Raw genomic sequence first — 13,130 nt, forward strand, 5'->3', positions numbered from 1 at the left:
TCTTTTGGTCATGATTACAATGTGGTGGTTCTAGATTTTATTTTGCAGTGGTTTTGGTGACTAGAGGTATCTTCCATAGACTCCCATCTTGATTTTGCTCACTTGTACTTACACAGAATTTCTGGCTACTACAGAATGTACATACCAGTGAGTTAGGGGAGACACCTCTCAATTTTTTGTCATTGTATTATGAAAAATTGATGCAGAAGTAGCTTTGCGATTTTGTCAAGTTGCATTTAAATTTCCTTTTTCCTGGCAGGGTGAAACTTGCAACCCAATCAAGGAATTAGTTAGAAAGATTTAGTTGGAAGATTTCTGATTTTTTTACCTGTTAGCCTAAGGATAAACCCCAGAACCCAGGATGTCTTCCAGCTCTGGGACATCCCAGTCCATGATCCTCTTAGCTTCTCTGCAGAAGACTGGGTTGCTTTCAAATCAGCCCTCAGTATAGAAGAGGGGCAGGACATCAAGCTTTTCGGACCTTCGTGTCTGCAGTAGGTCCACATGACAATGGATGTAGCCCAGGAATCAAATTGCACCACACCACCCTCTTTCTCCCTCTTGACTCTCTCATGCTACGGGTGGAGGGGATGGGCTTCTGAGCCCATCCAGGCATCCTGGGGCCTTCAGGCTCCACGTAGCTTGGTTTTACCTTGGATCTGAACACCCCTGGGGTCATGATGAACTGAACTAGTGGCAGTAATGGGTGTGATGTTTAGAATGCTTGGATTGAATGGACTGAGTTCCTATTGGACCATGGAATCCATCCACAGGCAGTGTTTCATTCAGCATTCTTTGCTTGTGACAGAAAGCTGACCAAAGCTGGTTTAAGTTAAAAAAAAAAAAAAAAAAGAAAGAAAAAAAAAGAGGGAATGTATCGTTTCACACACTGGCTTCCCGTGAGGCTTGATTCAGGGCTCACAGATTTGACCAGACCTAGCTCCTCTCTCTCTGTTTCTCAACTCCACTCCTTCTGATGCAGGCTCTACCTCATGGCCCAAAATGGCTGCCAGCAGCTCCCAGAGATATCTGCATCCCACATCAAGTCCAGAGAGGGGTTGTGCTCAATCCTGACCAAACCGCACTGGGAATGGGGGAGGGGTAAATTCTTTTTTTTTTTTTTTTTTAATTAATTAATTTATTTATTTATTTTTGGCCGTGTTGGGTCTTCGTTTCTGTGTGAGGGCTTTCTTTGGTTGTGGCGAGCGGGGGCCACTCTTCATCGCGGTCGCGGGCCTCTCACTGTCGCGGCCTCTCTTGTTGTGGAGCACAGGCTCCAGACGCGCAGGCTCAGTAGTTGTGGCTCACGGGCCCAGCTGCTCCACGGCATGTGGGATCTTCCCAGACCAGGGCTCGAACCCGTGTCCCCTGCATTGGCAGGCAGACTCTCAACCACTGCGCCACCAGGGAAGCCCGGGTAAATTCTTCAATGGTAAATTAGGCTACTGACGGCCAGAGAGGAGGAGATCCTGTGGAGGCAACCACAAAACAAAAACAAAGCCAAGGGACAAGAACATTAGGCAGGAGTTGAGAATAATATTGGGTGGATTAGCCACTCAGTATGGAGGATGCCCCATCACAGAACTGGGTGTTGTTGAAGAAATGCGATTTTCGTATTAGGCAGTGCTAAATATAACTCAGAGGACTGATCTCCTTTTATAGCTAAAAAAGTTTCTGTGTAAGGATTTGTTACCCATTTCACAGTTGTAATTTATGGTGTATGTGCTGTTTTGAGCCATCTGTTCCACTACCTTCTTTTACTGGTTCAAGTGACATGGCCCTGAGTTTGTCTAGTCATTTGAGCAGATTTTACTCTGATTTCTATATCAGTTCTCAGGGATTTGGGAGAGGAGTGGTTGAATGGGGGAAAAAGGAAACACTCATTTTGCTATTAAGTTCCAGGGGACTTGGAAGGAAAGATACATATTTATTACCTCAATGGATTAAAAATACACTATGATAATCAAAACAACAAGATATTGTTTTTCATCTGCCAAATGGCAAGGATTACAAAAGAAATGTCGAGGGTTGGTGAGGGTTCAGAGAAATAGCTACATCACACATTGCTGGTGGGAACGTAACTGGTGTAAACTTCCTGAAAGACCATTTATGTCTTATATATGGCAATATATGTGAGACATTTAAAAAATGTACATGCATTTTGACCAAGCAATTCTATTTCTAGAATTATTAGGAAATAATCATAAAAATATTTAAACATTTACATATATGGATAATCCTTGAAGTTACATATAATAATGAAGAATTGGAAATAATCTTAATGAGTAAAAATAGAATCTTGGTTAAGTAAGTTAAGGTATAACCATAGGACGCAGCCATTTAAAATTATGTTTTAGAATAATCTACGTGGCATGGGAAAATTCCTGGTCTTGTTAAGGAGAAAAGTAGATTGCAAAGCAGTTTGATCAATTTTCTTTTTTTTTTTTTTGGCTGCATTGGGCCTTTGTTGCTGTGTGCAGGCTTTCTCTAGTTGTGGCGAGCAGGGACTACTTTTCTTTGCGGTGCGCGGGCTTCTCATTGCAGTGGCTTCTCTTGTTGCTGAGCACGGGCTCTAGGCGCGCGGGCTTCAGTAGTTGTAGCACACGGGCTCAGTAGTTGTGGCTCGCGGGCTCTAGAGCACAGGCTCAGTAGTTGTGGCACACGATCTTAGTTGCTCCGTGCCATGTGGGATCTTCCCGGACCAGGGCTCAAACCCGTGTCCCCTGAACTGGCAGGCGGATTCTTAACCACTGTGCCACCAGGGAAGCCCCTGATCAATTTTTATTTATTTATTTGGCTGTTCTGGGTCTTAGGTGTAGCACACGGGATCTAGTTCCCCAACCAAGGATCGAACCTGTGACCCCTGCAGTCTTAACCACTGGACCGCCAGAGAAGTCCCTGATAAATTTTGTTTTTAAAAAAGATACAGGGGCTTCCCTGGTGGCGCAGTGGTTGGGAGTCTGCCTGCTGGTGCAGGGGACACGGGTTCGAGCCCTGGTCTGGGAGGATCCCACGTGCCGCGGAGCGGCTGGGCCCGTGAGCCACGATTGCTGAGCCTGCGCGTCTGGAGCCTGTGCTCCGCAACGGGAGAGGCCGCAATAGTGAGAGGCCCGCGCGCCGCGATGAGGAGTGGCCTCCGCTTGCCACAACTGGAGAAAGCCCTCGCACAGAAACGAAGACCCAACACAGCCATAAATAAATTAATTAATTAAAAAAAAAAAGTGGGACTCCTGATATTCATCCCACTTAACAAAAAAAAAATGAAAAAAAAAAAAAAAAAAGATACATACAAGGGGACTTCCCTGGCCGTCCAGTGGTTAAGACTGCAGAGGGCATGGGTTAGATCCCTGGTGGGGTAAATGCACCGCCAAAAAAAAAAAAAAAAAAGATACATACAAAAAAGAAGATACATGTTCACACAAAAAAGTATAGGAAAAAACATATATCAAAATTATAAGGGACTTCCGTGGTGGCGCAGTGGTTAAGAATCCCCCTGCTAATACAGGGGACACGGGTTCGAGCCCTGGTCTGGGAAGATCCCACACGCACGGAGCAACTAAGCCTGTGTGCCACAACTACTGAGCCTGCGCTCTAGAGCCCCCGAGCCACAACTGCTGAGCCCGCATGCCACAACTACTGAGCCTGCACTCTAGAGCCCGCGAGCCACAACTACTGAGCCCTCGCGCTTAGAGGCTGTGCTCTGCAACAAGAGAAGCCACCGCAATGAGAAGCCCGCGCGCCGCAATGAAGAGTAGCCCCCGCTCACTGCAACTAGAGAAAAGCCAGCGTGCAGCAATGAAGACCCAATGCAGGCAAAAATAAATAAATAAATCAATAAATCAATTTAAATTTAAAAAAATTATTTAAAAAACAACCAAAAAAAACCCAAAAAATCAAAACAAAATTGTAACAGTGATATGCCAGTAAGAGGAATGGCTAAATTTTATTTTATTTATTTATTTTTGTACTTTTCTCTATTAAAAAATTCTAAATGATGGGCATGTATTACTTTGGAAATCAGAAATTTTTTTTTTCTTAAAAGGAAGACCACACCACAATGCTTCCAATGGCCAAATTAAGGACTGGCATCCTCCTGCCTACTGTTTGGTTCGTGTGCAGTTATCTCTGGGTATCCTCTGTCTCTCCACCTTCCTCCCGAGCATGCACGCCCTCTCCCCACCCCAGCCCTCTCCCAGAACTCAGTCCTGTGCTCCTCCTGCTCTAGGGCAGGGGCGTTCCAACACGAGCGTGTATGTTTAGCTGGGGATGGAATCCCGGCACGCGCCTCTGAGGAGCTGATCCGATCCACTCCTCACCAAGGGCGTCTGATGTTTTCCACACTCATCCAGCCAGTAGGTACAGGCTTCATGGGCGATCCATCAGGATAACCTCACGCAACCTGACAGTTGTTTGCTCACAGTAGGTGCCCAAGAAATGCTTGAGCTCTCTGGGGATGAGGAAAGACAGGAGAGCTATGGGAGTGAAAATTCACTGGATGGACTAGGGCTGGGCCAGGCAGAGAGAGCGACTCGGAAATACTTGGCTTCAGGATGGCCGTGCTCAGTCTTCTCAATCAATATTAAAAGTTCACTGGCTCCCATGCCATTTTGCTGGCATGTCCATCCCTGGGGGGGATTTCAGCAGTTTAAAAAGAATGAAATCATTAGCCCAGCTTGTGTTTTCGGGCCACATCACGACTGTCAGTGGAGCAGGGTATTTCACTAAATGGCGAATTAGAAAGTTCCCCGAGTTGGGGGCAGCAACCCTGCATGTAGAAGCCCCTTCCTCATGGGCGTGGGGCTGATTCTGTCTCCAGGCAGAATCAGTTGGGGGCAGTTTTTGTTGCCCTTTGCTACTGAATTTGCCAGATGTGTCAAAGACGTGATCTCATTGACAAAGTATAACCAATAAACCAGTAAAGTGAAATGCACGGTGCTTCTCACCGTCCGTCCTTCTTGGCTGGTTTTGCCCACTGTGAGCACTGGCTGTACCAGGCTCCTGGCCCCACAGTTTGCTATTTTGTATTTGTCCCCTTGTTGCTTATAATGGCTCTCTACTTGTTACATATAAAAAGGCTGTGTTCACTCAGGGAGCAGGTGTTGCAGGGGGAAAATCCTCAACTTGGAAAACCAGATGCCTTATTCACCAGTGTTGTTACAGCAGCCAAATGCATCAGCCTACATGCAGCTTCGGCTGTAACAAACTGCTAAGCCTCCTGATGTGATTGTTTTGAGGCTGAAATGATATAGGTATAGAGATCAATGTAAAACACGATATAGGTGTATCACATCATCTTTTGTACGGAATGCAGTTGGTTCTGAAGAAACAGGAGATAGCGTTGCATTGTGGGGACTGTGAAGGTAGGCACTGGAGTTAGACCTCCACTCTGTGCACTTGGGTAAGTCAGCTCTCCAAGCCTGTCTGAGACTGAAATGAAACGGTGCATGCAAAGCACTTCCAAACAGTACCCAGCACATGGTAAGCATTTAATAAATGTAAGCAGCAGCCACTGCTGCTGCTGTCAATAACGGAGAGAGGTATATATGTCAATAAAAATTGCATAGTAGGGCAGAAAATCAGGGTTTGTGTGGCACAAAGTAGAAGTGGGAACTCTATAAGCCAGCAGCTTCTGTTCATCCGTCTGGGAAGGCTTCATGGAGGAACTGGACTTTCTAGAACTCTTTGCATAATAGTTGGAAGATGAGTTCTCTGGCTGGGGAGTGGAGCTACTAAGGGTACCCCAAACACCTGATACAATTTGGAAGAGGGTTGAGTGGGTGCAGGGTGAGCAGCTGACGGGAGGTTGAAAAGTTCTGAAAAAGGAAGGTGGAGTTGGCCTTAGGCTTGGTACCAAAATGTAGGCCTGCTGCCGGTGTAGAGCTCTAAAACAGAGCAGGTGGGACCCTTATAGGACGTGCTGAAGTCTTGAATTTGACAGGCAGTGAGACTGAGAGCCTCACGGGCCTTGCAGAGTTGAATGGCTGCTGCAGACTTGAGATAGTGACCAGCACTTTGGCAACTCTGATGACGCCTGACCAGCAAGACTTGTTGCTGAAGCCAGGGATTCTGGACAGTTCAACAGGCGAATGAATTATTAATTGAAGCTTTGTCTGATTACATGGAGGAAGAGAGAAGAGGAGGAGGTGACTCTTGTAAGAGTATAAATTATTGGGGAGAGTGTGGTTCTCCACGTAGAAGAAGAATGCTCTGCTTTAAGAAAGGGACCCAGAAAGGATATTGACTTTGTCTTGACAAAAGGTGAGGGTAATACCGTCTATATCAAGGAACTGGTGTCAACTTTCAACTTTCGTTGAAAGAAAGTCTACTCACTTTCAAGCAAAGTTCTTTAGGAAGATGCCCCAATTTGAAGAACATATGTAAATATTGCTAATCCCATGCAAAGGCTCATAGGCTCGCAAAGTATGAGAAGGACCATCAGAGATCAATTCTAGTCCAATATTCTCATCGGATTAGATAACTGAGGCCAAGATGGAGTAACCTACCGAAAGGCACACACAGATATCTGCTTCAGTTCTCTCCATATTTTCTTTTCGCTCTCTAATCCCGAAACTTGAGGATCCCCGGCCTCTTTGTTTCCCTTCTCGATAGGATCAGAAAGAAAATTCCAGTTGTGTTGTGCGGCGGCTACTGAGCGCAACGAATACGTGCCCTTTAATCGCATCCTCTCTCCTCCCCATCTGGCCGGCTTTGATGTGCCCACCGTCCTTTTCCATTGGCCATTTCGCGCGGTTCCTCGCCCCCTTCTAAGGTTCTCAACCAATCAGCTTCTCCCTGGCCCCTCGGGGCGGGCTTTGAGGAATGTACCACTGGATCCGCGGGGGAGGGGTGGAGAGGAAGAAGGGTGTGGCGGCGGCTCCTTTCCTTACCTTCTGCATAGAACCATGAGCTTCTGGCAGAGTCTGAGCCTACGGGTAGCGACGGCGTCCCTGGGGTTAGGAGGCAGAGCGGGTTCCAGAGGCGCGGTGATGTCAGCGCCCCGAGGCCGGTGTCCGGTGGTCGCGCCCCGGGGGCCGCAGCCCCGCCCTCACATGTGCCCGCCCCGCCCGGCGGCAGCGCTGCTACCTCAGCAGCCGCCGTGGTGCAGCCCGCGCGGGACGCCGAACGCTGAGGAGCGGCCGCGGGTTGAGGCGCTGGCCGGAGCGGGGTCGCCGCGGGGCTGGGGCGCCGGACGCCGCGGCTGAAGGGCCGAGGGGCGAGGTGCGGGACTGCGGGCTGCGGCTGGGACGCCGGCGCACTGCGGCATGAGGCGGAGGTGAGACGGGCTCTGGACCGGGCCGGGACCCGCGCGGGCCGGGCGCCTCCCTCTGGCCGCCGCGGCCCCGGAGCGGAAGGCGGGCCCGGGTCCAGGGCGGCGGGCGGCGGGCGGCGGGCGGGGGGCGGGAGGCTCGGCGCGCTTGCCGGGGGCGCTGTCCGAGGCCGGGCACGAGGGGGTCCGCAGGCCGCCGGCGAGTCCGCAAGCGGACGCGCCGCCGAGAAGCCGCGCCGGGGAGCGCGGGCGCGGCGGGGCCTTGACCACTCGTTCTTCTTGTGGCCCCCGTCCCCTCAGGTCCCCACGTGTCCCCCATCCTGTGTCCCCCTTGTCCCTCCTTCCCTCCAGGTCCTCCCATGTCCCCCATCCCCCTTCTCCTCGTCCCCTCGTCTCTCCGTGCCCCCCATTCCCCCGTGTCCACCATCTCCCGGTGTCCCCATCCTCCCCATGTTCCTCCATCCCCCCTGTGCCCCTGTCCCCCCGTGTCCCCCCGTCCCCTATGTGCCCCTGTCCCCCGTGCCCCCCATCCCCCGTGTCCCCATCCCCTCGTGTTTCCCCATCTCCCGTGTGCCCCTGTCCGCCTGTGTCCTCCCGTCCCCCGTGTCCTCTCGTCCCCCGTGTCCACCCCGCCCGCTAAGGCGCACGGACCGCCCTCGTCTCCCGATTACCCTCCAGACTCAGTTCAGGGAAAGCGTCTCCAGCCATACACCCCGCGTGTGAGGCCTAAGGTGGCGGCTCTTTACCGCGGGCAGCAGTTACCGCCGACATCAGGGCTTAGTGCCGAGACGTGGAGGTGTCTTGGGAGCAGTGTTTCTTCAAGGCTTTCCACCTTCTCATCTTCTGGGTTGTGGATGGAGAGATGGCGTGTAAACTTTGCAAGTCCCATCCGTGTGACAGTTTGCCGGGGAGACAGTCGTTTGGATCGCACCCCAGGGTGCGGATGAGGCGGGTGTTGTAGTGAGCAGGGCCCTGCCCCTCAGTTGCGGGGCCAGCAGGAGGGCTCTGTGCCTCACCACCTGGCCACACCGATGCCAGTTCCTTGTTGCGGTGGTTCTCCTGTGAGCACATCTGTAAGGGTCCCTCAGGAGGATAGCACAGGGACCTCCCTGGCGGTCCAGTGGGTAAGAGCCCGCGCTCCCAGTGCCGGGGGTGCGGGTTCGATCCCTGCTCTGGGATCTAGATCCTGCATGTCCCTTGGTGCGGCCTAAGGGAAGAAGAAAAGAGAGGCTAGTATAAACTTTTTATTTGATCTTCAGACGGACCTGGTCAGAAACTTGACTCAGGTTGTTGTGGCCCTGCAGTGAATGCTTCTTGTGCTCCAGGTTTTAAAAATTTTTTAACTTTTTGGATAGTATATTAAATACCATGAGTTAATTCCAGAATTATAGGAAAAACAGGGTTTAGATGTTCCTCTTGCAAAGAATCTTTAGGAACTTGGACCTGGTTCCTAGCTAAGCCTCCTTTTTGTGTTCACAGCACTAACCTTTGAAATGTCTGGAACTTGACTGCTAGGTTGTGAGGTTTTTTCCCCCCACCTGGGATGGTCCAGGTGATTGCTGTTTCCTGGTGGTCTAGGTGCTGGGGAGAAAATGGGCTTTGGAGTAATGTATACCAAGTATTTAGTGCAATGCCTGGCACACAGTAGATGTTTAATAACCACAAATGATTTTCTTCTTTCCTGTCTGGTTTTGGGAGACCCATGGATGATGAAATCAGATGCAGTTTTGTTTGCATGCTCCCTTCTTAAGTTAGGACTAGTCCCCCAACCTCCCCACTCCTCTTCCCATCCCAACCCCTAGCTCTCACACCAAAATTTTTATGGTACGTTAAAAATGAAACTCAAACCTCCGGACCTAGAAGTAAATATCAAACAAGAAAAAATTGAGCTCTTCCTTCCAGCTCATGTGTGCATTTTTTCAGAAAGGATGGTGTACACCGTGGAAGAGGTCTTACACTGCTCACACAGGTGAATAAATGGTCAGAGTGGACCCTTTCTTGGGTCTGTTGAGAAGTCCTGTGGGTAAGGATTTTGGTTGTCAGTGGTTTAACCTGTCTGGGCGGAACCATAAACTCTTCCTAATTTCTGGCATCAGGATGTAAGAAATGGCCCAGAGTGGGTGACACCTGACCAGCAGGCAGGGCATGGTCCTAGATTTGTGGGCTCTGCCTCTGAACTGGGGTTTACATGTACCCCCTCCTGCTTGTACCAGGCTCCATGTGACCAGATTAAAAGGCTGTCAAACCCAATGTTCTTGAAACAGTAAGTAGCATCATGGTTTATGTATGTCCCATAATATTGGGAGTCACATTTTAATAATAATCATACTCTGGATTTATTTATTGCTTTTCTTTGAAGAAGGGAAAGCTTTTTCATCGCCTGTTATCATTGATTCGTTTTTGTCTCCGAGGTCATCAAGTTTAGTGCAGTGTGTTATTCCTACCTTATAGATGAAGAAATGGAGGTGATGTGATTTGTTCTAAGTAGTGAGTTGATGCCTGAATTGGGCTTCAACTGAGTTTTCCTCCTTATGGTATTTCTTTCTTTCTTTCTTTTTTTTTAACATCTTTATTGGAATATAATTGCTTTACAATGGTGTGTTAGTTGCTGCTTTATAACAAAGTGAATCAGCTATACGTATACATATATCCCCATATCCCCTCCCTCTTGCGTCTCCCTCCCACCCTCCCTATCCCACCCCTCTAGGTGGTCACAAAGCACCGAGCTGATCTCCCTGTGCTATGCGGCTGCTTCCCACTAGCTAGCTATTTTACATTTGGTAGTATACGTAAGTCCATGCTGCTCTCTCACTTCGTCCCAGCTTACCCTTCCCCCTCCCCGTGTCCTCAAGTCCATTCTCTACGTCTGCGTCTTTGTTCCTGTCCTGCCTCTAGGTTCTTCAGAACCTTTTTTTTTTAGATTCCATATATATGTGTTAGCATATGGTATTTGTTTTTCTCTTTCTGACTTACTTCACCCTGTAGAACAGACTCTAGGTCCACCCACCTCACTACAAATAACTCAGTTCCATTTCTTTTTATGGCTGAGTCGTATTCCATTGTATATATGTGCCACATCTTTATCCATTCGTCTGTCGATGGGACACTTAGGTTGCTTCCATGTGGCATTTCACTGATTCGTTTGTAGGGGGGAAAAAAACCCTCTTTTTTTGGAACCTGGAAAACTTAAAGACACCAGACCATTGTGCTTTTTAGATTACTGGATAGCTAAGAATAGTTAGCATTTGTTGGGTGCTTATGTGTGGGAGCCTATGCCATCACCTCATTTCTTCCCCACGACAGTGTACAAGGTGGGACGTTTATTTTCCCTGGTTTTACATGAACTAGGGTTTGGTGAGACCCAGGTCAAGGCAGTGACAGAAAGCAGGGCTGGCGCTCAGAGCTGGGCTGATTCTGAAGTGTGTGCTCCTAACCTCCATGCTTTAGTGGAGACTGGGGAGTAGACGGCAGAGTCCCTGACACCTGTTGCTGCTGCTTCTCTGGGTCTGACGGGCTGTGGTTTTACGGGGGCTTTAGTTTTCTTTCTTTCTTTTTTTTTTTTAAATAAATTTATTTATTTATTTTTGGCTGTGTTGGGTCTTCGTTGCTGCATGGGCTTCCTCTCATTGTGGCGAGCAGGGACTACTCTTCGTGGCGGTGCACGGGCTTCTCATTGCGGTGGCTTCTCTTGTTGCGGAGCACGGGCTCTAGGCACGAGGACTTCAGTAGTTGTGGCATGCGGGCTCAGCAGTTGTGGCTCACGGGCTCTAGAGTGCAGGCTCAGTAGTTGTGGTGCACGGGCTTAGTTGCTCCGCGGCATGTGGGATCTTCCCGGACCAAGGGCTCGAACCCTTGTCACCTTGTCATTAGCAGGCGGACTCTTAACCACTGTGCTACCAGGGAGGTCCCTGGGGGCTTTAGTTTTCATTGAAGTAGAACAGTAGAAAAGATTCTGGGCTTTTCTTGGACCAGAAGCGTTCTTTAGCCAGATCATTAGTTTAGAAAAAATAGAGCTGAAAAATGATCTTTATTTGGAGAGTGTGAAATATTTAATGAGGCCAGATGGGGAGACTAGGGATAGAGAGAATTGAAATGGTTTGTGGACAGAGGAAATTTGTGATATTCTAACCCAGGGGACACCTTTAGTACACAGGCTTTTTAACTTAAGTGGCAGGTTGAAATTGTAAACCTGGAGGCATGGCACTTGGGCTAGAATCTGTGCAGTAAATAAGGCTCTCAGTTTCTGCTTTAGATGGCAGAGTTGAAAATCTGATTCTTCTTTGGTCTTTAACTTCTACAAATAATGCGGTACATTGTGGGAATGGTGGGAATATTGTTGGGAAATTCACCTAAACTCTCTGTGGACTTCCCCTTCCTCCAGCCACCCCTTCTGTCACCTTTGGTTCCACTTTTCAGAATTCAGCTCTGAACCTGTGGAATGGGGTGGGGTGGTGGAGGGCATCGGGCTCTGAGGTGTGTGGTACGCACCAGGGGACAGAACAACATCCCTGCCCCCTGGGGCTCAGCTGCACATGACCTGCTGTTTTCTTGGTGTGGGCTTTAGCTGTCTTGAGGTGTATGGTCATTGTTATCAAGAAACTGGGGAGGGGAGACAGGCAAACTATCCCCCTAAACCCTGCAGTTCATGGACTTTTTGTCAGTGTCAAGTTTCACAGAGAAGAGAAAATTGCCACAAGTTAAAAAAAAAAAAAAGAAAGTGGTGACAATCAGATTAAAGAAGGGAGAAGAAGTAGGACTGTTGGTTTGTACCCTGGTGAAAGGTGGAAGACAAAGGGCAGAAGCTTCTGCTAAGAGGTCAGGTCCCTGGCAGGAGCAGCGCCTCCAGTCTCTGTGCCGGAGGACGGACAAGCTCGTGTGCGTGTGTGGATGAACACCCGGAGAGGGGTCTTTCTGCGTTAGGCGGGTCTACAGAGGCCTGTTTAACCGTTGACCTAGTGACCTAGTGAAGGGTCCGGTCTGGTTAACTCTGGAAGGAGAGGAACAGTACTCCGTCAAGTGGTTAACTAGTAGCTTTTATTGATTTTTTCCTTACTGTTAAAACAAATAACTACATGCAAGGCGGAGTGAAACTTTGGTTGGTCCCGGCTTTGCCCTGTCTCCTGCCCTGCCTCTTTTCTGTTGCTGATTAAGCAAAATATGGAGGAGGCTTGAGTCCCTGTGTCTGTGCTGGAGCTTGGGAGAGAGAGGGGCAGAGCAGCCCAGAGGGAAGACCAAGGGTAGGCAATTCTTCCTCCAGCCCCGGTCGCCCCCCGGATTATGCCAACAAACCTCCACGCAGGTTGTCCCCGGCCTACAGAAAGCCGGCTTACAAAGGTCCCGGCTACCTTCTTTGCTGCCTTCCTCACACACCCACCCCGACGACCAGGCTGCCTTGTGATTGCCAGCGCTGGGTCTGTGAGTAGCAGAGGAAGAGAAGTGGGGAGAGTAGCATCCCGATGGTGGCGTCTGCAGTCCCGCGTCCAGGCCGTTAGCTGTGTGCCGATCCTGTTCTGAGTGGGTGCATGGTGACCGCACTCAGTCCTCCTGGCCGCCCGAGCGGGTCGGTGCTGCGATGGCCCCTGTTTCCTGCACACAGAGAGCTCAGTGATTGCCCCGTTAGAAAAGGTGGACTTAGGCTTCATTCAGACTCAGGCATTCAGTTCTGGAGTTGTGCTCTCACGGACCAGTCAAGGACAGCTGACTTACCTCTGTCATGGGGGTCAGCCCTTCCTCTCTTCCAACCTTCCCTGCACTGTTTCACATTGTCCCTCTCTTCACTTTTGAGTTATCTGTTTGAAATGCTACAGGACAGATGCGTTTAGGTTAACTCGCATATTCCTTTAAAAAGGGGGCAGGATCAGAG

General features: G+C 49.5%; 1 protein-coding gene and 1 long non-coding RNA gene across 27 annotated transcripts in view; one reads left to right on the forward strand and one right to left on the reverse strand.

Annotated features, from left to right (window-relative positions):
• Positions 1-734: 734 nt before the first annotated feature.
• On the reverse strand, positions 735-6,925 carry LOC309609103. Its single transcript, XR_014233262.1, has 2 exons — positions 6,504-6,925; positions 735-1,469 (listed from the first exon to the last, which is right to left on the reverse strand). It is a non-coding gene; the product is annotated as an uncharacterized lncRNA (long non-coding RNA).
• Positions 6,926-7,092: 167 nt separating this feature from the next.
• The window catches only part of MICAL3 (microtubule associated monooxygenase, calponin and LIM domain containing 3), a 176,124-nt gene continuing 170,086 nt past the window's right edge, over positions 7,093-13,130 (forward strand). For 9 of the 26 annotated variants that reach the window (XM_082350056.1, XM_082350045.1, XM_082350071.1 and 6 more), the window contains exon 1: positions 7,094-7,273. The gene's annotated coding sequence lies outside the window, so the exon portion shown is untranslated. Of the gene's footprint in view, positions 7,274-13,130 lie in introns of all 26 variants that reach the window. The other 17 variants (XM_082350048.1, XM_082350050.1, XM_082350049.1 and 14 more) reach the window with 4 other exon arrangements.

The sequence above is a fragment of the Balaenoptera borealis genome (genome assembly GCF_965194805.1).
Source record: "Balaenoptera borealis genome assembly, chromosome: 13".
NCBI classification, from domain to species: domain Eukaryota; kingdom Metazoa; phylum Chordata; class Mammalia; order Artiodactyla; family Balaenopteridae; genus Balaenoptera; species Balaenoptera borealis.